Below are 25033 nucleotides of genomic sequence, written 5' to 3' on the forward strand. Positions count from 1 at the left end.
GCTCAATCAATGGAGATGCCAATGATGCCAATGACAATAATGGTTAGGACAGTGGAGGCATCATGAGGAGAAAGAGTTGGTAATTGGAGGCTCTGGGGGTCAGATTTGTGGATCACGGCCTGAAGAGCACCTTGGGAGCACAGGGATTGTTTGCTTCACAATAAACTTTCTGAGCCTGCAGGCAGAGGTTGAGGACAGCCCACCAGCGACGCGTGGGGCAAGGCCAGGTCCGGCCAGGCCTCCTGGACAGCCCTGCCCCTGAGTGCCTGGCCCAGCTTCCCACCTCTCCTGGACTGAATTGCGACTTCCCACATTCATAGGCTGAAGGCGGGCCCTCAGGGTGCGACTGCATTTGGAGAGTGGGTCTTCATCGAGGTTATCAAGGTGGAATGAGGTCACTGGGGTGGGTCCGATGCAGTCTGACTGGGGTCCTTTTTAGAAGAGGAGACTGGGACATACACTGAGGGAAGGTGGCCGTCCGCAGGCCAAGGAGAGAGGCCTCAGGAGAAAGCAGCCCTGCCCACGCCTTGACCCCAGCCCTCCAGCCATGACATGAGAGAACCCACATCTGCCGTGTGGGCGCCAGCTGTGGGCCGCCCGCAAACTCATGCACCACCTTCTGCAACCTGCCAGTACCATGCGGACATCCAGGCTCCGCAGGCCCTGCCACTGTCTGACCCCCAAGAGGGGCACAGACCAGCCCAGCCGGCAGCCCTAGCTGAGCCCAGGTGTCCCAACTCCTCCAGATACAGACCCCCTGAGAGGGGACAGCGTTTCCTCCAGAGGGAGGAGCTGCCACCCCCCAGGGCCTGGAGGCCTGGGCGGCCACCACTCAGATGCTTGTCTGTCTGTCCGCTCTGTGCCTGCCACAAGCTCACTCAGCAGAGCAGGCAGCTCCAAAAACAGCACCTCTTCACTGGTGGGGAGTCCTGGTCTCCCCACAGCCTTGGGTGGAGACTGGAGCCCCCATTCAGGTCTCTGCTGCTCCAGAGGTGCCCTGGGCCACCGGAGGGACCGGCTGCTCCCCGCACGCCCCCCAACCCTCTCCAGCCCCCAGCCTGCCCATGACGCCTTGCTCTGCCCTCCTCCTCAGCAGGCCCCATGGACTGACCCTCAGCCACCAGCGTCAATCCGCAGAGCGGATTTTGGTGACATCCAAATTGCCAGGCAGGTTGCAGAGGTTCCAGTGTGAACCCGAGGAGGGACCCTGGGCTGATTTTCCCTGTCTCATGCTGTCATATTCCCGGAGGCTTTCAGCAAGGCTTTTAAGAGCTGCAACTCTGCCACAGAACAAATTACGCGCAAATCAGGCCGCTGCCGTTCATTCTCCCTCTGAGCCCTTGTTAGGAGCGGGGCTGGGGTGGGCACGGCAGCCGGCAAGCCTCCTGGGGCTGAATCTGGGAGCCCAGCACCCCCAACCTGCCCTCCCGGCTCAGGCTGCCCAGGGAGGATGAGCAGGGCCCAGCAGCCCCCAAAGGCCCTGTCCTCCCATCCTGACACTGCCGCAGGGTGACCACAGTGCAGGTGACCTCGTTCAGCAGCCAGCACCCCAAAGCCCTCTGCAGCCTGGAGATGCAGCACTTCCCCAAGGCTTCGTGTGGCCCCCAGGACCATTCCCCACTGCCCTGTGCACCACAGGCTGCAGGACCCACACAGGACTAGGAGCCACTAGAGGTGCCAGAGGCCTCTCACTGCCCCAAGCACACAGCCCTGGACCACCGCTCCGGGAGGTCCCGACTCACAGACTTACTCTCTGAGGTCCAGAGCGGAGTCCTCCCACAGCCATCTGTCCCCTCCTCAGGGACACACACACTCTCACACACTCTCACACTCACACCAATGCCCAACACACACACTCTCACCCACTCACACATGCATACACTTCCACTCGCTCACAGTGGCACACACCCCACAGCCAGCAAGAGGATCCTGGCAGTGCAGGCCTCCTGACTCCCCAGCCAGGGCACCCTGTGGCCCCAGCTCCTCTGGAGGGGCGGCCTGTCTCACGCCCCAGGGCCAAGACAGCATCTCGAACACTGTAGAGTGCTGTGTAGGCCTTTCCCTGGACCTGTCTCTGAGCCCGACCAGGAGCAGGTCCAGGAAGGCAGCCATCACCATGAGACCTCTGAGCCTGGACACCCCAACTGAGGGGACAGAGATGGCTCATTCTTCCCTGCTCTCTGCCTGTCTCCCTCCCGCCCAGCCCTGGGCCACCTCCAAGGCAATGCTGGCCTGTGCTCAGGGCTGTCTCTGCATTAGGAAACAGCCTCAATGCTGGCCAAAGTCTTCATCCAGGCCAGGCCAGCAGTCATCCTAGGAGTGGCCCATGAGGCAAGACAAACGCCTGCCCTGCCTGCCCAGCCCCTGGCCTCCCAGGACAGACTGCATTGCAATTCTGCTGCACGTTGACACTGCCTGTCGATGCATTAAACGGGCTTCTCTTGCATTCTGCCAGAGTCTGTGCATCTCCTCCACCCCCACAAGGATGCAGTGTGCTTGAGCTGTGTGTCAATCCCATCAGGGCGCAGTGCTCTGCTGAGGTCATTTCAGCGTCAATAAAAATCAGGTCCAGGAATCAACCTAGGAGTCTGCTCAGCAGCAGCCCCAGCAGCCCCCATCCAGCAGGATCAGGGCCCTGCCCAAAGAGAGGTAGGTGCCACCCTTGCCCCTTGATGGCAAGGGGACTTCAAGTGAGCCTCTCCCAGGTGCCCATTCTGTCCTTCTGTGGAAAATGTAACTGCTAAGGCTCTGAGTTAAGAGCTCAGCCAGGAGCCCAGACCCCACTTACTGGCTCCCTAGAACCTTAGTTTCCTTGTCATGGAATGGGATTTTTTTCCTTTTATCCAGTTATGCTTTTTGTTATTGTTGCTTATAATCTTTTATGTATATTTTGTCCTTATTACTTTTTATATCATCATAACTGGCCAGATGTTTAACTTGTATCTTCTTTTTTAATTTTTAATTTTTGTGAGTACATAGTAGGTGTATATATTTATAAGGTACATGAGATGTTTTGATACAAGCAGGCAATGTGAAATAATCACATCATGGAGAATGGAGTATCCATCCCCTCAAGCATTTATCCTTATTCAGTTATTCTTTTAGCAATTAGTGCTGACTATGTGGCTGGCCTAATGTAGGGACTCAGCATACATATACCACTGTACACTAAACGTGAATGTCCCAGAGCCCTGAGGAAAGAGCTCTGGACCAGAAGTGAGCATGGTTCAGGCCACACACCTTCCATTCAGCAAATAAATGTTGTATAGCAGATGGCTCAGAGTTGAGGGTAAGAATATGGGGTCTCCACCCAGACACTATCATCTGACTTCCACTTCAGCCTTTGTGAAGGTACCTGACCTTTAACAATTATTTAAATCTCCTTGCCTTGTTTTCCTCCTTCAGAGAATGAGGATAATAGTTAGAGCCACTCTCAGGCCACTGAGAGACCAGATGGACTTCACTGTTCACAGAGCTCAGGCTGTGCCTGGCCAGGATGGTGGTCAGGTGGTTCAGCTGCTGTTATTACTGCCACCCACATTATTGCTGTGTTCCCACTGGCTCTGCCAGGCCATTGAGGCTGGAAAAGGGTGCCAAGTGTCAGTGACTATGATGCATTCTCCATCCTAGGCTGCGGCTAGCCAGGGGAAACGAGGAGGGCCACTGTAGATGGCAGGAAATCCAGGGATCCATCCTGGATCCACCCTGGGGTGGGTGTCACCTGCTCTTCAGAACACAGTGGAAAGTACCAGGTGAGGGAGAAGTCCTCACCTGTCTGTAGCTCGGGCAACGTTGGGGTGTCTCCTTGCTGCATCTCCCTTTCCCTCACACCAGCCTCAGCCTCCTGCTCTGTGTCTTGCCTTGGGTGGCTGGAAGAAGAGCAGGCCAGGCTGTGTCACTGTGAACTGGGAAGCACCCTCTATGGGCAGGGACGGGATTTCTGATGATCACCCACTGTCCTGGGCCTGAGCAGCCAACCTGTGTGGGAAGGCCAGGGGTCTGACCCTGATCTCCCCACTTCGTGGACCATTCACCTCCCATGCAGGGCAGGGGACAGGTGTCCACTCACACCTGCTCAGGGAGGGTAACAGGTTCTATCTTGGCACAGAGAGGACCCCAAGAGGCTGGGAGCCCAGCAGCATATGCCCCCTCCACAGCCATGCAGTCCCCAGAGCCCACAGTGTCCACTGCCTTGGGAGCCCTCCCCAGCCCATCCTTGTCCCTCCAGGCCCCCTTCCCACCCCCAACAGCTCTCCCACCTGCCGCAGCTGCAGGAGAGCAGAAGGGGCACCGAACGTGAGGAGCTGCGGGCCCTGGGGCCACAACGTGCTTCTGGCCAGGGCAGGAATTCAGGGTCAGGGGAGAGGACTAATTATGGCTCAAGGATAAAAACGTGAGCCGGACAGCTGTATGCATGGAAGGAATGCTCCCCTCAGAGACACATTTTCCGACTCCTGGACTGCCGAGAATGCATGCTTTGACATTTATGAGGCCCGGGTCCCCCATAAACCCAGATTCCAAAGCAGCTGACAGCTGGTCTGATCCCGGGCATCCAAGGTTGCAGAGCCCTGGGCCCCGTGGCCATTTACAATGGGGACATTTGCATTCACTCTGCGACTGAGGAGCCTTGCTTCTGGACCTGCTGACATTTGCTGAGCGGCTAAGGAGCCCAAACTGCAGAACCTGGAGTCACCTCAGTTCCAGCAGCAACTTGAGAAGTGCAGGAGATGTGTTCTTTCAGCAGCTGAGGGGACAGAGGCTCCAAGAGGCTGAGAAGCTCTGTCAAGGCCAGGAGCCGGCCATAACCAGCTGTCTCCCTGTACACAACTGCGTGCTCCGGCAGCACGGGTCCTGGCTGGTTGTTAGCATTCCAATAAGAATAAAATCAGAGAACAGTTCCCCAAATGTCAGCAGCGTTCTTGTTAGGCAGCAGTACTCTTGAGAGATGGTTGCTCTTTCCTTCCTTTTCTATATTTTCCGCTTTTTCCTGTCCTTACAACAGAAAATAGGAGATGCCTCCATCCAGTAACAGCAGATTAGTGACTAGGACCAACTCTTCCACCAAACACAACTAGAAAAGCTGGATTAAAATATTTCAATTGGTCGGGCATGGTGGCCCATGCCTATAATTCCAGCACTTTGAGAGGTTGAGGTGGGTGGCTCACTTGAGGCCAGGAGCTCAGGACAATATAGCGAAACCCCATCTCTACTACCAAAAATATAAAAAAAAAAAAAAACCTAGCCTAATGTGGTGGCACATACCTGTGGTCTTAGCTACTTGGGAGGCTGAGGTAGGAGGTTCCCTTGAGCCTGAAAGGTGGAGGATACAGTGAGCCATGATCAGCCTGGGTGACAGAGTGAGACCCTGTCTCAAAAAAAATTTTTTTTCCCCAATCTTCTTTAAAGCATAAAAGAACAAATCAGGTAGCAAAGAATGCATTACCAGGCCAAAACCTTGGAGGAGGCAAGAGCCCAGCAAGTACTGCAAAACATAAGCAAGAGTCAGCTGCTTCTGCTTTAAAGAACTCGGCAGCCTCAGGAATGACTGTTGCACCCATCGGCCCCCTGAGTGGCAGGTGAGGGAGAACCAGCAAGGCTCAGAGGACTCTTAAGAGCCAGCCATGGGCACCTCTTTCCAATCCTGCACTCAGTGATGTTGTGCTGGTAACCTGAAGTCAGCCATGGTGGGAGTGTTTACACCATGGGAATTGGCAGGTGCTACAGATCAAAACTGTTTCTTTTTTTCTGAAGAGCCAGTTATTAATTATTTATCAGCATGGCATTAGGAACAACAGAGTCAAAGCCCAGAGTTGGTAAGAGAGAGGAATCTGACAAGGCCCCAGCTCTAAGCCTGAAGGCCATGGGTGAGTCAGAAGTAAATCAGTCCTTGTGCGGGCCTGCCATTTGTGATGGTGACTTTAGTGGTCCTGGTCCAGGAAATCTCAAGGCTTAAACTTCACATAAAATACTTCCAGACGGGTAGTGCCCCACTAGGCATCTGAAAAAAAGCAAACCAACATCATCCTTAAAGAAAGGTACTATTGGCCAGGCATGGTGGCTCACGCCTATAATCCCAGCGCTTTGGTATACTTGAGGTCAGGAGTTGGAGACCAGCCTGCCAACATGGTGAAACCCTGCCTCTGCTAAAAATATAAAAATTAGCCAGGTGTGGTGGCACATGGCTGTAATCCCAGCTACTCAGGAGGCTGAGGCAGGAGAATCACTTGAACCTGGGAGGTAGAGGCTGCAGTGAGCTGAGCTCACACCACTACACTCCAGCCTAGGCGACAAAGTGAAATGCATCTTGAAAAGAAAAGAGAAAAGAAAAGAAAATGAAAGAAAAGAAAAGGTACTTTCATCCTAAGGCTCAAATTATTCTTACAAGCACTTTTTCAAATACAATCTCTAGCACACAAAGATAACCACACACAAAATAAAATTAAATTCACAATCAAGAGCCAGCAAAAACAAAAGACAACAGAAACAGATGTACAAAGACTTCAGGTTTTGGAATTATAAGCAGAAGATCAGATCACATCAAATAACGATGCTTGTAAGCCTAAAAGATTCAAAAATTCAAACATGTCTATAGGAGACTGAAAACTATAAAACATGTCAGAGAAGATTTGGAAAAGAACCAAATAAAAATATTTAAAACTGAAAATTAACCAAAAATTAGAACTCCATGCATAAGTTTTAATAGCAGATTTTATACAGCTAAAGGAAGATGAAGAAACTAGGAAACCAATCTAAAGATATTGTCCAAAATGCAACACAATGAGACAAAACCAACCAAACAAAAAAAAAAAAAAAACAGGAAAAACAAATTCAAATTATACTTCTACATCAACAAACAAGTAAAAAATGTAATTTAAAAGCATCAAAGAATATTGGGCATCTAGGAATATATCTAACAAATTTATCTGAGACTAAAAATTGTATTGACAGAAATAAGGAACACCAAATAACAAGATAAAACATGCTCCTGTATTGGAAGACACAACCTTGTGAAGATGCCAATTCTTTCTGAATTGCTTTGGTTCAATAATATTCCTCCCAAAACCCCAACAGGACTTGGTTCTGTGTCTGTGGGGACTCCATATTGTGAATAGTAGCATAAAGAGTCCAGAGCTGCCCGGACACCCTCAAGAAGAATTTTTTTTTTTTTTTTTTTTGTAAACCTACAACTGCTCAAAAATAGTCTTTTTTCTTGTATTTTCTTTTTTTTTTTTTTTTTGAGACAGAGTCTCACTCTGTCACCAAGGCAGGAGTGCAGTGGTATGATCTTGGCTCACTGCAACCTCCATCTTCCAGGTTCAAGCTATTCTCCTGCCTCAGCCAGCCTCCCGAGTAGCTGGGATTACAGACGTGTGCCACTATGCCCAGCTAATTTTTGTTTTGTTTTGTTTTGTTTTGTTTTAGTAGAGATGGGGTTTGGCCATGTTGGCCAGGCTGGTCTTGAACTCCTGACCTCAGGTGATCTTCCCACCTTGGTGTCCCAAAGTGCTGAGATTACAGGCATGAGCCACCGCACCTGGCCTAAAAAAAATAGGCTATTAATTAAAAACAAAAACAGATTGGCGTTATTTAAAAGGGCTGAAGAGGCGCACACCTCATGACCCGGCAATTCTGCTCCTGGGGAGGGACCCTAGGACAGGTGGTCACGTGGGCAAGAGTGTTTGCAGTAGCGTGGGCCACTCAGCCAATTCAGAAACCACTGAGTGTTCATTAACAGCAGAATGGATGAGAAGCCTGTCACATGTCTGCACGATGGAACATGGTGGAGCCATGGAAGCCAACGGACTATAGCTTGAGAAACCAAGAACTCAACACACTGAGATTACTTCACACCCTATGCAGCAAGGTGCAATGTTATTAAGGTTGGCTGCACATCAGACAAAACAGCAGGTGAAAGGAACAAGAAACAAAGCAATCACCTAGTTTTATTCTATTTACATAAACCCCCCTGACCCTGATGGGGAAAGCTACACCAGCTTGTTTAGGGTTGCTAGGATGGAAGTGTTGCCCATATAAGGAGGAGGTGAGAGTGACGGCAGGTGCAGGGGCTCTGCTGGAAGGGTGCAGGGGGAGGGAGAGGGGGCTGGGGGACTCTACCGGGTGATCTGGATGGCAGCCACACAGATGCGGGCTCCGAAGTTACACACCCTGTTGTACATTTACGATGCACATAAATGTACATCTGTATGGGTGCTGCATTTAAAAATAAAATAAGCATCAAAACAAGAATTGACTTTGTTCTCTTATTTGATTTATTCTGCTTAACTAAAGGTGCAAATCACCAGCCACTGTCACCACTCTGGGTCCCAGTACCCCCCAGGCTGCAAGGCATTGAACACCTCCGCCATTTCGGGGCGAGTGGACTGGCCAGCCCCAGCCTCCTCGCCCACACAGAGGCTCTCACCCAGCGTCACCAGGGCTTGGGGTGGGCCTTGTCCCACAGCCATCAAGCCCCCTCCTGGGCCAGGCAGCCCCAGCTCCCCCTGCCCTGGAAGCTGCCTCCTCTGCCGTTTCCTGCCTCCTCAGGGCAGAAATAACCTCACGTCAGGCACCGGCATGTGTGTGTGGGCTTCTCCCCAGCATACGCAGAGAGGCGACTAACGGGGTGTCACTGTCACCCCAGGGGTCCCACCACTTTACCAGCGCCTGCAGCAGGGACCCCCATGTGGGCCAACTAGAAGCCACCATCAGGCTTGCATTGTGCTGATCAGTCATTAATTTGGACATTCAAAAGCATTTTATTTGCTTGACAAGGAGCTGATTACTGAAGTTGCCAGGAGCCCGAAGTCATTTTTCTCCTTCCTCCCCCTATGAAAAAGCGTTCTCCTCCTGGCTAGAGGGGCAGCAGGGCCTGCCAGCATAGGTGGGGTCCTTACCGCCCCTCTGTCTCATGCTGAGAGCCACAGCGCCTGCCCCCAGTGCCACCGCCTGCAAGGCTTTGGCATCCAAGCCCCTCACTTTCTCCCCACACCCCTTCTGCCTTCCTTTCTCATAGCTCTGACCCTGCCCTGCCCTGGCCCAGGACTCACCAGCTCCCTCCCCCACAGGGCGCAGAACAACTACACCCCCAATTCCACAGCCTTCAGGGCCAGCCCAGAGGCCACCTCCACCCATGCTCGGGGCCCCTCTCCAGGCTCCCAGGGCAGCCCTGTTCTCCCACCCCTCCTGGCCGTGCCTCCAGCACCCTAACGCCTGTGCTGTGGCCTGCAGACCCATCCAAAATAACTTAGGCACGAGAAGTCATGTCATGACCACCAGCTCGAGCCAAAGGGATTAAGACAGTGGCCCAGACGCCCAGCCAGCCTGAAATAGACCCGCTCACCCCAGGCTTCCCCTCAGGCCCTGTCTTGCAGGAGTCACAGCCTCGAGCATGGCTTCAGTCTTCAAGAAACACCCCGTGGCCTCCCCAGATCCCAAATCCAGCCCTGAGCAGCCAGAAAATTCAGCGACAATCACCCCCATTGCACAGAGGATGAACTGAGGCCGAAGGAGAAACCTCCTCCAAAGACAACAGGGGACTGCTCTCCTAGGTCCCTCTGGTCAAGCCACGAAACTTGCCCCTTCCCAGAGGAGAAGCCAGTGTGTTCACTGGAGGGGTCCCTGGCAGTGCAGGTGGCTGCAGCGTGGGCACCACTCCTATGAGGCATCCGTCAGAGGCTCATCCGGTGCATGGCGGGGGCCACCACACTCTCAGGGGCCCGAGGGCAGGCGCAGCCTGGCTGCCCCTCAGCCGCGCATCTGGCAGTCTTTCTCTTCTCACTACAGCTGACATCTGGCTCTCCCCAGAACCCCTACTGTCCTTCGGGCCCCCCACAGCCCCAGCTCCAGCTCAGGATTGGACCCCCGCCATGGCTGCTGCTTGTCACTCACTCATCGATGGCTTCAGCTTTGGGCCACTCGCTGGGAGGGACAGGATGGTATCCACCTCCCAAAATTCAGATATCAGAGCGTAAACTCCAGGACCTCAGAATGGGACTGTATTTAGGGGCAGGCTCTTTAAAGAGCTGATCCCATTAAAGGGAGGTCATGAGCATGGCCCCGATTGCATCCCAGTGGTGTCCTGATAGGAGCAGATTAGGACATAGGCACAGGGATCACCCTGAGGACGCAAGGAGGAGGTGGCATCTGCAAGCCAAGGACGGGGCCAGAGAGGAAACCAGTCTTGTGATTCTAGGGCCTCAGACTTCTGGCCTCCAACATCATGAGAAAGTTCATTTCTGCTTTTGCCCCACCAGTCTGTGGTATTGGCTACGGCGACCCCAGCCGGCCGACATGCTCACAGCCTCTGAGCATCATGGGATGGCCAGTCCATCTGCCCCCTGACCCACCTGACCCAGTGACCATCGTCTCCTCCTGAGGCTGCAGCCTGGGCCCTGTCATCACCCGCAAACCCGCCACCAGCATCCACTCCATGGCCGCTGCCCTGCCATGCTCCGCACTCCCGCCCTCTGCAACTCCCAGCCCCCAGCCTTCCTCCCGACCAGGACTGCGTGTCCTCGTTGAGCCAGTGACAGTTTACACTTCCTCTTGTGCCCACCCTTCCTTCTGTGCCCACCTTGGCACCCATGGCTTATCAGAATGACCACGGCCTTGCCCTCTGTCTCCCATGCATTTCCTCCCACCACAAGCAACCCCAGTGCTGGGGGAATATACAAGGTGATGGTGTTCGGGTGTTGGTGCAGGCAGCATGGGACTGCCATCCGGAGAAAAGGAAAGCCTGTGAGATGAGTGCCACGTTGGCCCAGCCCTCCACCCAGGACAATTTCCCCACCACTCACGCAGGAATGGAGCCCAGGCAAGGTGTGGCAGCGAGCTGAGCCCAGGAGGCAGAGACCAGAGCTCAGGCACTGAGGGGACAGGAATGTAGGGGCAAGATTCCAGAGAGAGGGTCCAGAGGGGACTGTGGAGCTCGTGGCCCCTGGTGGGGCCTTGCATTCAGAGAGCAGGACCAAGTGCCCTTCTCCAGGGCAAAGGCAGGATGGAGAGCTCAGCAGTTAACAACACTGGAAGGTGGTGGAGCTCAGGACCAACCCAAGTGGCGGGTGGTGAGCTTGGCAGGTGGAGCAGGCAGCTGACACAGAACCATGCTCAGAGCCCTGCTCCAGACGTATCCTCAAAACGCCAGCACTGAGCCCCCAGGTCCACAGGGGAGACAGAGTGTGGGACTTCCTGTCACCAAGGTAGAGGCTTGGGAAACACCACGGGCCTCCAGGACCTGTTTCAATGAAGCATAAAACCGAGATCTGAACAGGCTGCTGGGACAAAAATTGGCACTTCTCAGAGGAAGATAACAGAATCCAGAGTTTCCACAAGGTACCATTTACAATGTCTAATTTACAATAAAAAATGACTAGCCAAACAAAGAAACAGAAAATTGCTTTATGTCAGTAATTCATAAATACATCCCAGGTTTAAAGGGTAATTCCAGAGCTGAAAAATATAATAGCTGAATTTTTTTAAATCACTGGATAGGTTTAATAACAGATTGGAGATAGGAGAGTCAGCAAGCTTAAAGATAGACAATTTCTATGTCATCTGAAGAACAGAGATTGAAGATTTCTAGAACATGAAAAATAAGTGTGTTAAGCATATCTTTTTGACACCCGGGACCCTCCTGACCCTGGAGAAATTGCTCTCTGCCACCTCCCAGGCCTAGCCAGTTTCTAGAGAGCGTAAATACTGGTGCACACCTTCCATATGCAAACCAGCTAATCCAGAACCTGCACCCACACCACCTCCTCTATGGGCTCTCACACTCATCAGGGTGGCCACGAGTCCCACCCTGATTACCCTAGGACAGGTACCAGACCACTAGAGACAGTACGTGTACCCCAGAGCCCACCAAAATGACTGAAATGAGCCAATAGTCAGCCTGCTTGCCTGGCTGGGCCTTCCCATGCTTTTCCCTCACTCCTTCTGCCTCCTGGCCACCCCTGGTGCTGCCCTGTGTGGCCCTTCATGGTGTGGCATGACCCCTCCTCTTGGGAGCTGTGAGTAACAAACCATTTCAATGGCAGTCATCCCCTGGTCTGTTGCCCTTGTTGTATCTGAATAATTACAAAACCTACACTTCAGAACAGTGCCTCAGTGGTCTCAGATGGCCTGGGATATGTGTTACTGGAATCAAAAAAGAAAAGAGAATTAAAAAGAGCAGAAAAAAATATTCAGAGATATGATGGCCAAATATTTTTCAAAGTATTGAAGAAAATGTCAATTACAGATCCTAGAATATCAGCAAACCCCAAAAAGAATGAATATATAAACACACACACCACTAAGCTCATTACAGTCAAAAGACTGAAAACCAAGAGTGTAAAGAACATTTTGAGAAGACACAAGACAAGGAAAAACCCACTTATTGCTCTAGCAATTAGCCTCCCTCTCCTGTCCTTCAGTTTCTCCCTATCTACTTATTCCTGCTATTGATGTTCAGTTTGTTTCTCTATGTTATTCTTCCTCACCCACATCTCTCTTCAGCTACTACCCCCATTTCTTTGCTCTTCTTCTAGAAAGAATGGTCCATCATTGCAGTCCCAGCTAATCCTCCCATGTCCTTTAGCCACTGTCAACAGCCTGCTTCCTCCTTGCCCCACCCCACTGGTCACCAAGATCCCAGTGGCTCACATCAGTGAGGGCCACCAAGCCAGCCAACAATCTCAGGCCCCACCCTCCTGATCTCTCACAGCCTGTGATGTGGGTAGCCTGTGACGTGGGTGGCCTCTTCTCCTTGCAGCACCACCTCCTGCAGGTGTCCCCCACACTCATCTGGCTCACCCCCACCTCGGCAGCCACTCTTTCTGAGGCCTTTTGTTGCCCTCTCATCTCCTTGCAGCTCCTAGACTTGGCTTCCTCTCCTTTCTGTCTACATCCTCCCTTGAGGTCTCACCAAGACCATGGCTCAAACTTCAGCTCCATGCTGAGGACTCTAGAAGTTCACACCTCTAGCAAGGGCCTCTCCCTGAGCTTCAGACTTGAGAAATCCAACTTCCACTCAACGTCTCCACTTAAGAACTAACAGGAGCTGCAAATCTAACACAGAAAGAGGAAGGAAGGAAAGAAGGAAGGAAGGAAGGAAGGAAGGAAGGAAGGAAGGAAGGAAGGAAGGAAGGAAGGAAGGAAGGAAGGAAGGAAGGAAGGAAGGGAGGGAGGGAGGGAGGGAGGGAGGGAGGGAGGGAGGGAGGGAGGGAGGGAGAGAGGGAGGGAGGAAGGAGAGAGGGAGGGAGGCAGGGAGGGAGGACCCTGCAACAGAGAAGGCACAGTGCTGTATCGACATCTTAGGGACTTGCTGAATGGCAAGATGTGGAGTCAGGTAAGTGTATTAGTCCACTCTAACACTGCCATAAAGAAATACCTGAGACTGGGTAATTTATAAAGAGGCTTAACTGACTCACAGTTCCACAGGGCTGGGGAGGCCTCGGGAAACTTATAATCATGGTGGGAGGCGCCTCTTCACAGGGTGGCAGGAGAGAGAATGAGTGCTGAGCAAATGGGGGAAATCCCCTTATAAAACCATCACCCCCGTGATTCAATTACCTCCCACCAGGTCCTTCTCACAACATGTGGGGATTATGGGAAATACAATTCAAGGTGAGATTTGGTTGGGGACGCAGCCAAACCATATCATTCTGCCATGGCTGCTTCCAAATCTCATGTCCTCACATTTAAAAATCAATCATGCCTTCTCAACAGTCCCCCAAAGTCTCAGCTCATTCCAGCATTAACCCAAAAGTCCAAGTCCAAAGTCTCATTTGAGACAAGGCGCGCACACACACACACACACACACACACACAAACTAAGCTCATTACAGTCAAAAGACTGAAAACCAAGAGTGAAAGTCCCTTCTACCTATTAGCCTGTAAAATGAAAAGCAAATTAGTTACTTCCTAGGTACAATGGGGGTACAGCCATTGGGTAAATACACCCATTCCAAATGGGAGAAATTGGCCAAAAGGAAGGAAATACAGGCCCCATGCAAGTCTTAAATCCAATAGGGCAGTCATCACATCTTAAAGTTCCAAAACAACCTCCTTTGACTCTGTCTCACATCCAGGTCACACTGATACAAGAAGTGGGCTCCCACAGCCTTGAGCAGCTCCACTCCTGCTGTTTTGCAGGGTACAGCCCCCATCCTGGCTGCTTTCATGGGCTGTGCAGCTTTTCCAGGCACACAGTGCAAGTTGAGCTGTTGGTGGATCTACCATTACGGGGTCTGGAGGACAGTGGCCCTCTTCTCACAGCTCCACTAGGCAGTGCCCCAGTGGGGACTCTATGTGAGGGCTCCAGCCCCAAATTTCCCTTCCACACTGCCCTAGTAGAGGTTCTCCACAAGGGCTCTACCCCTGCAATAGACTTATGCCTGGACATTCAGGCATTTCCATACATCCTCTGAAATCTAGGTGGAGGTTCCCAAACTTCAGTTCTTGACTTTTGTGCCCCTGCAGGCTCACCACCACATGGAAGCTGCAAAGGCTTAGAACTTGCACCTCTGAAGCAACAGCCTGAGCTGTATGTTGGCTCCTTTTAGCCATGGCTGGACTGCAGGGCATCAAGTCCCAAAACTACACAAAGCTGCAAGGCCCTGCACCCAGCCAACAAGACCATTTTTTCCTCCAAAGCCTCCACATCTATGATGGGAGGGGCTGCTGTGAAGACCTCTGACATGCCCTGGAGACATTTTCCCCATTGTCTTTGTGATTAACATTTGGCTCCTCATTACTTATGTAAATTTCTGCAGCTTGAATTTCTCCCCCAGAAAAATGGGTTTTTCTTTTCTGCTGCATCATCAGGCTGCAAATTTTCCAAACTTTTATGCTCTGTCACCTCTCGAATGTTTTGTTGCTTAGGAATTTCTTCTGTCAGATACCCTAAATCATCTCTCTCAAGTTCAAAGTTCCACAGATCTCTAGGGCAGGAGCAAAAAGCTTCCAGTTTCTTTGCTAAAACATAGCAAGAGTGACCTTTACTCCAGTTCCCAAGTTTCTCATCTCCATCTGAGACCGTCATCTGGACTTTATTGTCCATATCACTATCAGCATCTTGGTCAAAGCCATTCAACAAGTCTCTAGGAAGTTCCAAACTTTCCCACATCTTCCTGTCTTCTTCTGAGCCCTCCAAACTGTTCCAACCTCTGCCTGTTACCCAGTTCTGAAGTTGCTTCCACATTTTTGGATATCTTTACAGCAGCACCCCACTCTCAGTACCAATTTATTGTATTAGTCCATTCTCACACTGCTATAAAGAACTGCCCAAGACTGAGTAATTTATAAAAGAAAGAGGTTTAATTGACTCACAGTTCTGCAGGGCTGGGGAGCACTCAGGAAACTTATAATTATGGCAAAAGGCACTTCTTCATAGGGCAGCAGGAGAGATAATGTGAGCCAAGAAAAGGGGGAAAGCCACTTATAAAATCATGACCCCTATGATTCAATTACCTCCCATGTGGGGATTATGGGAACTACAATTCAAAATGAGATTTGGGTGGGGACACAGCCAAACCATACCAGCAAGTCAGGGTCAGGATGGAACTAAAACCCAGCCCTGCCCAAGCCAAAACCTCTCATGGTTCATCAGATGATGCCCCAGAAGAGTTGTTCTCTAGCTGTGACCAGGTCAGGATGATGCTCTCTCCAGCCCCAGCCTGAGCTTGAACAAAGGCATCTTCTTTGTGTAGAAAGCAGCCAAATATGCCATCCTAAGCTACAGTCCCTCCTCCTGCTCCTGGGGAGCAGCAGCAGAGTAAGCTGCATACCACCTGCACAGGCACCCCCTCCCCGTCAGCAGACCCCACATCAGTCACCACAGCTTTACAGCCTTGACCCTCAAGCTGTCCCCATGCTGCCTGCCTACCCAGCCTGGTGTCCTGGTAGTGGGAAGAGGTACTGCTGGACTTCACAGATAAATGCCAGTACATGGATCCCAGGGGGTTGAGCCACTTGATCCATGGATCCCACGGATCTGTCATACTCAGCCGCCAGATTAGCAGCCTCCCTTCCATGCCAGACTTGGGGGATAAATAGACACAAGGATGGAATTAGCATCTTCAGACTCTCTGGGATGGGAACAAAACCACAATCTCTGCCAAGATGATGATAATGAAGACGATGATGACAATGACAGGGATGATAACAACAATGATGACAATGACCATGATGATGATGATGGTGATGATCATGATGTGATGGTAATGATGTGATGGTGATAATGATGATGATGACAGTGACAGTGATTATAATGATGATAGTGATATGATAGCAATGGTGATGATGGTGATGATAATGATGGTGATGATGATGGTGGTGATGGTGATGATGATGTGATAGTAATGCTGATGACAGTGATGGTGATGGTGATGGCTATAATGATGGTGATGATAATGGTGACAAAGATGATGGTAATGATAGTGGTGATGGTGCCGATGATGGTGTGTAATGGTAATGATGGTGGTGGTGACGATGATGATGCAATAGTGATGATGGTGATGGTGCTGATGGTGGTGATGTGATGGCGATAATATTGATGATGATGATGATGATGATGGTGGTGGTGATGATGGTGATGGTGATGATGGTGTTGTGATCGTGATGATGATGGTGGTGGTGATGATGATGATGGTAGTGATGGTGATGATGATGGTGATGGTGATGATGGTGATGATGATGATGGTGGTGGTGATGATGGTGATGGTGATGATGATGGTGGTGGTGATAATGGTGATGGTGATGATGGTGATGGTGATGATGATGGTGATGGTGATGATGATGGTGATGGTGATGATGATGGTGGTGGTGATGATGGTGATGGTGATGGCGATGATGATGCTGATGATCATGATGGTGGTGATGGTGATGATGATGTTGATGATGGAGTGTGGTGATGATGATGATGATGGTGATGATGATGGTGGTGATGATGATGATGTTGATGATGGAGCTGATGATGGTGATGGTGATGATGGTGGTGGTGATGATGATGGTGGTGGTGATGATGGTGATGGTGATGATGATGGTGATGGTGATGATGATGATGGTGGTGGTGATGATGATGATGGTGGTGGTGATGTTGATGATGGTGATGATAGTGATGATGATGATGGTGATGATGATGGTGGTGGTGACGGTGGTGATGATGGTGATGTTGATGGTGGTGATGACGGTGATGTTGATGATGGTGATGATGGTGATGGTGATGATGGTGGTGGTGATGATGGTGCTGATGATGATGATGGTGGTGATGGTGATGATGATGTTGATGATGGAGTGTGATGGTGATGATGATGATGATGGTGGTGATGGTGATGATGTTGACGATGGAGTGTAATGGTGATGGTGATGATGATGATGATAGTGATGGTGATGATGATAGAGGGGATGATGTTGATGATGGAGTGTAACAGTGATGATGGTGATGATGATGGTAGTGATGGTGATGATGTGATAGTGATGATGATGTTGGTAATGATGACGGTGGTGAGGGTGTTGTGACGGTGATAATGATGACTAGGGTGATGGTGATAATGACAATGATGATAGCCATCTTCTGTTAAGCACCAACTACATGTTAGGTATTGCCCATGCATAGATTCATTTGATTCTCACAACCATTTAGAAAGGTGAATGGCATGTCCTCCCTCCATGGAGGAGCAAACCCAGACTCCTCAACTTTAAATGTTCACTAAAGTGGACACAGAGCTAGAGTCAAGTGTTAGGTTCAGGCCAGGCCCTACCACCAAGTGCTGGCGTGGGGCTGAACTGTATGAGCCCTTGTCATTGTTCTCTGAACTCTCTCAGCAAGTCTGTTATGGTTGTCATTTTACAGATGAGGAAAGTGGGTCCCAGAGGAGTAAGTGACTCAACAAAAGTCAAAGCTTCATCAGAGTGGCAGGTCTGAGGGGCAGCATCATGTTCCAGAGTGCTGGAACAGGCAGGCAGAGGCCTGGCCTCTTGGTAACTATCAGCCTCCATGCCTTCACCTCATCTGTCATTATAGCAGTAAGAGTCATCCTGACCATCTTAGAGGTGCCTGAGGAGATGCATGGAATGTCAGGCACCCACCAGGTGCTCAGTAAACCCCAGAGAGTCTAGCCAACCCCAGAACCAGGCTCCAGCTCCCAGTCCTGTGCTCCTGCCGTTTGCTGCCCTTGCCCCTCTGGTCAGACCTCCAGGACCATCAGTGGACTCAGGTCGTGGCCTGGGAAGCTGCAGACCTGAGTGGGAAGAAACATGATGAGGGGCAGCTATAGGCTGAGCCTCCTCCAACATCCCCACCAGGACAGTCCTGTAAGCGGTGAAATGGTTAAGGCCTCCCAGCCCGGCAGAATTGGCTCATTATCATTTCTAATATGGATCAATACTCTTCAGGCATCTGACAAAGCCAACGGCTCTCTGTTCCCTTCCTGCCCTCCAAATATAAGATCCCCTAAGCCACACTGGCCCAGGGCTCCGGCCCTAGCCCCCTCCTCAAGCCTCATCTCCATATTGGTCTTAATCAAGTCGTGGGGAAAGATGCAAGTCAATAAGTCATCATTGATCATCCCCTCTTCCCTCCACCCCACTGACATTCTGTCAGCCCCTCCCCCACAGCCAGCCGGGCTAATGGGGGTCCTTGCCTCCCACGTAGGTGGCGGGAGGAGGGCAGTGCTCATGAAAGCTCTGATTGCTCTGAGGCCCAGGGCCTCCGTCACAGCGAGGGGCTCCAGCACAACATATGCCTCCTGCCCGCCGGCTTTGTCTTCAACAATAAAACAGGGTTTCTCTCCCGCCTCAGCCCTGGGTCCAATTTATCAGGCCTGGCACTGATCATCTGCTTCCCTGTCACCAGCCGGACTTGGAGGATAAATAGAGGCAAGCAGATATAGAATTACCGTGATCAGATCTCTCTGGGTCAGGAACAAAAAACACTTCACACTCCTTATGAAGCATTTCCACCATCCCAGACATACAAAGGGGCTGGGAAGGCAAAAGGGTGGGACCCCAGCAACCAACGGGAGCTCATCCTTCCCCTTGTAAGAGCCAGAGGAAGCTGCCACATGGAGCTCCCAGGCCACGTTCCTTTGGGAAGTCACCTGCAGTGACTGAGCCTCAGTTTCCCATCAGCGACACCTACCTTGCAGGGCTGCGACAAGCACTCACGGAGAGAATAAAACCAAGGATCTGCCACTGAACCTAGCAGATAGTGGGTGCTCTGTGAACGGCAGTTAGCACAGCTGCCTTTAACGGTGCAACTGTCCACAGCCAGGTACGGCATTCGGCATGTGTCACGTCCACGCCCCATGGAAATGTCAGTGACAGTTTGCACCCTTGTTCTTCCTCAGCCATTACACCTAGAGCTGCCATCTGCAGACGGTGGCCAGCTCGGGGTGGCACCACAGGCCCGCCCTGCCCTTTTGAGGGTCTGCAGGGCTGCCATGGGAGTTCCAGGTAGATTGATGCCCGCCTGTGGCAGAGGTCCCCAGCGGCTCTGCACAACATCTCAACAAATGATCCTGGACAGGTGGCCTGGGCTGGAAGCCGATCAAACACCATAAATACTGCACACCCAAGGCCGTGACTACATTACCGCGCGGTGAGTAAATAACAGGCCCGGGGTGGAAACACCCGGGAACAACCTCTAGACGAGTAATTTATGCCCCTGTAAAACCCGATTAGATCCCAGCTAAGTGACTTCGCGGATGGGCAGGCCGCTTTGGAGAGAGAGAGACTGAGTGAGCAGCCACCACAAGCACCTGGGGGGACCTTCGTGGGGCCACTATCTCCCCTGTGAGGGGGTGGGCCTGGGGCCCAGGTGTCCCATCAGGCTCAGTGGGGTAGCATCTTGGGGACCCAGGCCACCCAGGGGTGGTGACCCCACTTTAGCATATGGTGGGAGGGACCCTGCAGATGCATCCTACCCAGGCAGGATGGACGCCCCGTCCGCAGCCCCTGGGGCACAGCAGGCCCAGCCTCTTGGTGCATTTCAGTCTAAATGTAGATGCAAGTCCAGTCAAGGCCTCAGCCAGGAGCCACCATGCACACCAAGGCTGGCATCACATGTGCCCCTCCTGGGTAGGGTCCCCGGCAGATGGAGAGCGTGGGCCTGGGGCAGGGACGGCTCCTGACCCAGGATAAGGACCACAGTAGCCAGGTCAGGGTGGCGCCACAGGACTGCCCTGCCATGCCAGCCCTGCCAGGCTGACCGTAGTTAGCAGGGTCTGTCAGAGGTGGCCGGGGCAGCAGGAGGGTAGGACACAACCCAGGCCCTGAGGCAGGCACCATTCAAAAGCAACCAGCTACCAAGTCCTCCCTCAGAAGGGGCTTGTGTCACATCCCCTCGTGCTCCCGCTCCCTGCTGCTCCCCCTCCACAGCCCCCAACAGGGGCTCTACCCCTGGTGCCCATTTCCCCATGGCCCACACACCCCGAGTGCTGCCCCACAGCCACTGCTCCTGCCTTCTCACTGAGCCTCGCCTTGGGCCCACCCTGCTCCCTGCCTCTCTCTGGTCTGGCCACTTGCCAGGCAGTTGGGGCACCCTGGTGTGCAGATCTGGGGGCTGGGCACTGAAGTCAGCTCAGGCTCAGGAGCCAGGCAGAGCTGCGTTCAAATCCCAGCACTGCCCATCGTAGCTGAGTGACTTCAGCAAGTAATGTTAACCCAGCCTCAGTTTACTCCTCTGTAAAGGAGACAATAGTGCCTCCCCTGACTCCCCTGATAGGGGTGGGGATCCCCAGTGAGAGAGAGAAGGTCAGTGCCTGGCACAGCCCAGGGGATGGCGAGAAAGTGCTCAGGGAGGCACCTGTGGCTGCTGGCCCGGTGGCAGTGGTGAGGGAGGGGTGGATGAGGCTCAGGGATCTGGACCCATGGGAACAGGGGCTGAAATGGGACCCAGGCTGCAGGCACCCCCTCCCACCACCTTGGGCAAGGCACTCCACCTCTCTGAGCTCCTGGGGGGCCCTGTCTACCCATCCTCACAGGGATAAAGGAAGGATCTGGTCACGTCACCCCTGCTCAAGTCCTCTGGTGGCTTCCTAGTATTTCCAGCGTCAAGTCCAAGGCCTTTCCACCTGGCACCCAGCTTCCTGCCCATTCACTCCACCCTCCTGCCACCACCAAAGTCTATGCTCCAATCACCTTGAACAAGTTATTCTTCCCAAGCAATTCTACTTCTCCATGCCTCCCGCTAGAGACACCTCAGTCTCCAGCTCTGCCTAGTGAATTCCTATTGATACCGCAAGACCCCGCCCAAATGGCCTAACCTCTATGAAACTGTCCATTGTTCTCAAAGCAGAGCTAAGTCACACCTTCCTCTGAGCCCGCACAGTAGCCTTGGCTTAGTCAGAAAGGAGATCAGTATGACTTATCCCTTTCCAGGAACTACTTCCTGTTCTCCACCCCACAGCTATTGCAAATCTGCTAGGTTAGTGCACTGTGACCCCACTGCCCTGGTCCCAGCTGAGTGATCCTAAGGAAGCCACCTGATTCAGGCTGGAACAATCAAAGCACTTTTCCAGGGTTATTGGAACTCAAACTAGGAAAGAAAAGTCAATTTCTCTCTGGTGGTCAGAGGTGTAAGGTGCAAAATGTGGGAGCCTCCAGCCACACATTTGCCACACATGGAACAAACCAGTGAGAGAGCCGAGGCCTGACCTGGGAAGGAGACCTCTGGGCCTTGGCCCTGGTGACCCCTGAATCCCAGCTGCCTCCCATCCTGGGGATCCAACCATCCTTAGATTCCACAGGATTCCCAGGTCTCATCCAGCAAATCCCTCAGCCCCAGCTACTGTGAGAGTTTCTGTCACCGTTAACCTGTGAGTCCCCATCCCTGGAGACAGTGATGGTCTCATCAGGCTGACAGCCCTACATGGGGCAATTCATTCAGCCCCTAATGAAAGCTCAGTTCCAGAGCCCCCACTGACATGGGTTCTTGCAAGGCCTAGAACCAATGAGATATTTCTGTTTTTTAATTCTTTCTTAAAGAAGACCCCCCTAAAGTTGCACAAGCATAAGACCCCTGGGATCCTTCTCTGGCCACTGCATCCTGTGAGTCTCCAGGGCAGGCCTCAGTCTATGAGTCTCTCTGGGCTGTGCCCAGAACACAGGAAATGCACAGGAAGTGAGGACACAACCCCATTGAATCCCTGGAGCCCTGCATCTCATAACTAATTTAGTGCTTCCTGGCCTGGCCCCTTTAATAATACAGGCACAGGAGAGCGTGCAGAGGAGGGAGGACAAGGAGGCTTAGCTGCTGGCACCTGCAGGTCAGTTCTGTCTTTCTTCTAGCACAAGAAGCAAGGGGCCAGGCTAGCTCACTGTGGCACCTCTGTAACCTCAGGTCCCACAGGGGCCATCTCATCTGATCACTGTCCCAGTGGCCAGGGAGACCTTCTGGGTCTGCCCTGAGAGCCTGGGCCCATGCAAATGACCCCTCCTGGTTCAGGAGCCACCACCACAAGGGCTATGAGGAACCAAGGACCCTCATCCCATCCCCAGCACCACTAGAACTAAACGTCAGGCTCATCAGAGTTCCTACCACTAAATCAAACACTAATCTGCTCCCCCTAATTTCTCTAAGACAATATTAGCCACTCAAAATGAAACGTAAATGTGAGTAAGAGCCCGGCTATCTTGGAAGTGGGAGCAGGCAGCCTGAGGAAGGGGATTTATTGTATGTTTGCTGAAGCAGGCCAGGCATGCATACCCACAAAAGGCTGGTAGCTCCAGCTTGGCCCGGGCTAGCCTCACACAGGCGTCCACTTAAAGGCACAGCAGCTTCCTCCCCAGGAAACAGTGTTGGGCACCGTTGGAGCTTGAGAAACTCAGCCATACCCACCGCCCCTCCCTGCCACCCTGCACAGGCACCCACCAGGAAGGGGTGGCAGGACTCCTGGCCAGATGAGCCCGCTGGGACCTGCCCCCCAGCCTGCCTGACCAGCACCCTCAGTCTCTAGGTACAGCCCACACCTGGCAGTGCAGGGCTGGGTCACTTCATGAGTGGGGCGGCTACAGCTTCTGCTGCCCACAGCCGGGCTCCCCACGCACTAGAGCAGCCCCTGGGCCCAGGCAGACTTGACCTCACCCTAGCTTAATGATGCCCGGCCTTAACCCAGAGCAAAGCCCCTACCTCCCTGAGCCCCCTCCCTTACCTGGGAGAAGGAAGGAGCCTACCCACCAGGGGCCATTGTGAGGGGAATGAGGGTCTGGCCCATGTGCTGTCTGCAAATGTTCACCAGGGCCTCCAAGAGGCCATTCGGCCCATCCCCAGAGGACTCATGACCTTCAGGAGCCGGGCCTTCCATAGCCACTTGGGCTACATGCCCGGGAGCCCAGCCCCCAGGAAGGAAGCTGTGGCCAATGGCTGCAGTGCCACTTGTCCTGACCACTGTCCCCCTCTGACCCCACCTGATCCCAGACCAGCCCTGGAACTGTGCAGTGGCCGATGCCTCCCAGCCCCTCCCTCCTCAGTCACCACCTCGTTCAGCGGCCAGGGACAGGCTTGGGGCCTGGAAACCTCTGGACCAAGCAGGGGCCCACAGCTCCTTCTGCTCCAGGGGTCTGTACAGCCCTGTGGTCACTGCTGCTCTGTCCCCTGCCTGGAAAATGGGCTGAAGCCACATGGATGAGACCACCTGAAGCAGCAGATGGAGCCCAAGGTCCCTGCCCTTGGAGAGCCCTGGGGCCTGGCCGGATCCAGCCCCTGAGCAGAGGCTGAGTGCTGCGGCATGGATGGGGGGTCTGAGCCGGGGGCCCCCACTGTAAAGTGGGACTGGGAAGCCCACCTTGCCAGCAGGGAGGGCTCAGCTCAGACCACTGGCGCTGGCGGAGTCACCAAGTCTGTAGACTGGCTCTGAGGCAGCCAGCAGTCTAGGGGACCCCCATCCACACCCCTCTCTGGTTATCCCAGGGCCACCACAGACTACACGCCACCAGCCTGGCTCCTCCACAGCAGACATCCAGCTTCTGGCCGCAGACCCCACCCAGATCTGCCTTCCAGCACATTCTGCCCCCTCCCCAGGGCCCTGGACCAGATTACATCAAACCCCTTGAGCTTCCTGCCAAGGACAAGTGAGGGGCCAGGAGAGAGAAGCCCCATAAATCTCTTTGGAGACATTTGCCAAGATACCAGACACCAAAATCTCATTAGCAGGCTAAACTCTCGGGAAAGAAATGGAAAATAAGTACCTGCAGATACAGGCCTGGAAACCGCAGGACCGCCGAGCAGGAGACGTGGATTAATCGAGATGATATGCACGGGACAAGCTGTTGCCACAGTTTTGCATGGTTTTTTTGTTTGTTTGTTTGTTTTGTTTTGTTGGGGTTTTTTTGCTTTAACTACAGTTTAAGTATAGTGGGACCCTCAGCGTACCAGGTGGGTGAGGTTGAGGCCCTTTATTCACAAGACAGGAGAGGAGGGAGGGCGAGGCCTGGCAGCGGAGGCACAGTGGGCGGGCAGGCAGCTGGACTGTCCCAGGAGGGCGTTCAGGAGCGCGGCTGCGCTGGGGCCCCGTCCATGCTGCTCAGAGCCCCGGCGTGTAACAGCTCCTTCCACTCAGGGAAAATCCATCCGTTTAATGGAAACGTTAATGTCAATTCACCTGATTTCCTCCCTGCACTGAGGTCTGAGAACTGAGAACGGGAAGAGGCTCCGAGGCTGGAGGACTCCCTGAGGCCTGGCATAGACGAGGGCCCACGGGTCTGGGGACCCTCAGCGAGGGCCGGGACAGTGACAGTGGGTGCCTTCATCAGAGAGAAGCAGCCCCGCGACGCCCCCACCCCTCTCGCCAGCTCAGCCAGCTCTGCACAGGCTGGACATGACAGACAGGAAGAGGAAAGCCCCTCCCCCAGCACTCAGTGGCTCAGGCTCCCTCCGGAGTCTCCGCAAACTACCAAGGAAAGGGGGTGGCCCAGGCAGCTACGCTGTGTCCAAGGTCACCTGGTGCCCCCGGCTGCAGTTCCAGGACACCCCAGCCAGGAGGCTGTCAGAGAAAGGCGGAGGCAGCTGCGGTGGGGGTGGGGTCGGAGGGCTGCCTGCAGAGGCGGGAGGGCA

The 25033-nt window shown here is 53.0% G+C and overlaps 1 long non-coding RNA gene across 1 annotated transcript in view; it reads right to left on the reverse strand.

Annotated features, from left to right (window-relative positions):
- The window catches only part of LOC112428029 (uncharacterized), a 58082-nt gene extending 33264 nt beyond the window's left edge, over window positions 1-24818 (reverse strand). Inside the window, exon 1 of the long non-coding RNA XR_003019883.2 lies at window positions 24582-24818. This is a non-coding gene — a long non-coding RNA (uncharacterized lncRNA). The remainder of the gene's footprint in view (window positions 1-24581) is intronic.
- Between the last annotated feature and the right edge of the window lie 215 nt (window positions 24819-25033).

Source organism: Macaca nemestrina, chromosome 7 (assembly GCF_043159975.1).
Source record: "Macaca nemestrina isolate mMacNem1 chromosome 7, mMacNem.hap1, whole genome shotgun sequence".
NCBI lineage: Eukaryota > Metazoa > Chordata > Mammalia > Primates > Cercopithecidae > Macaca > Macaca nemestrina.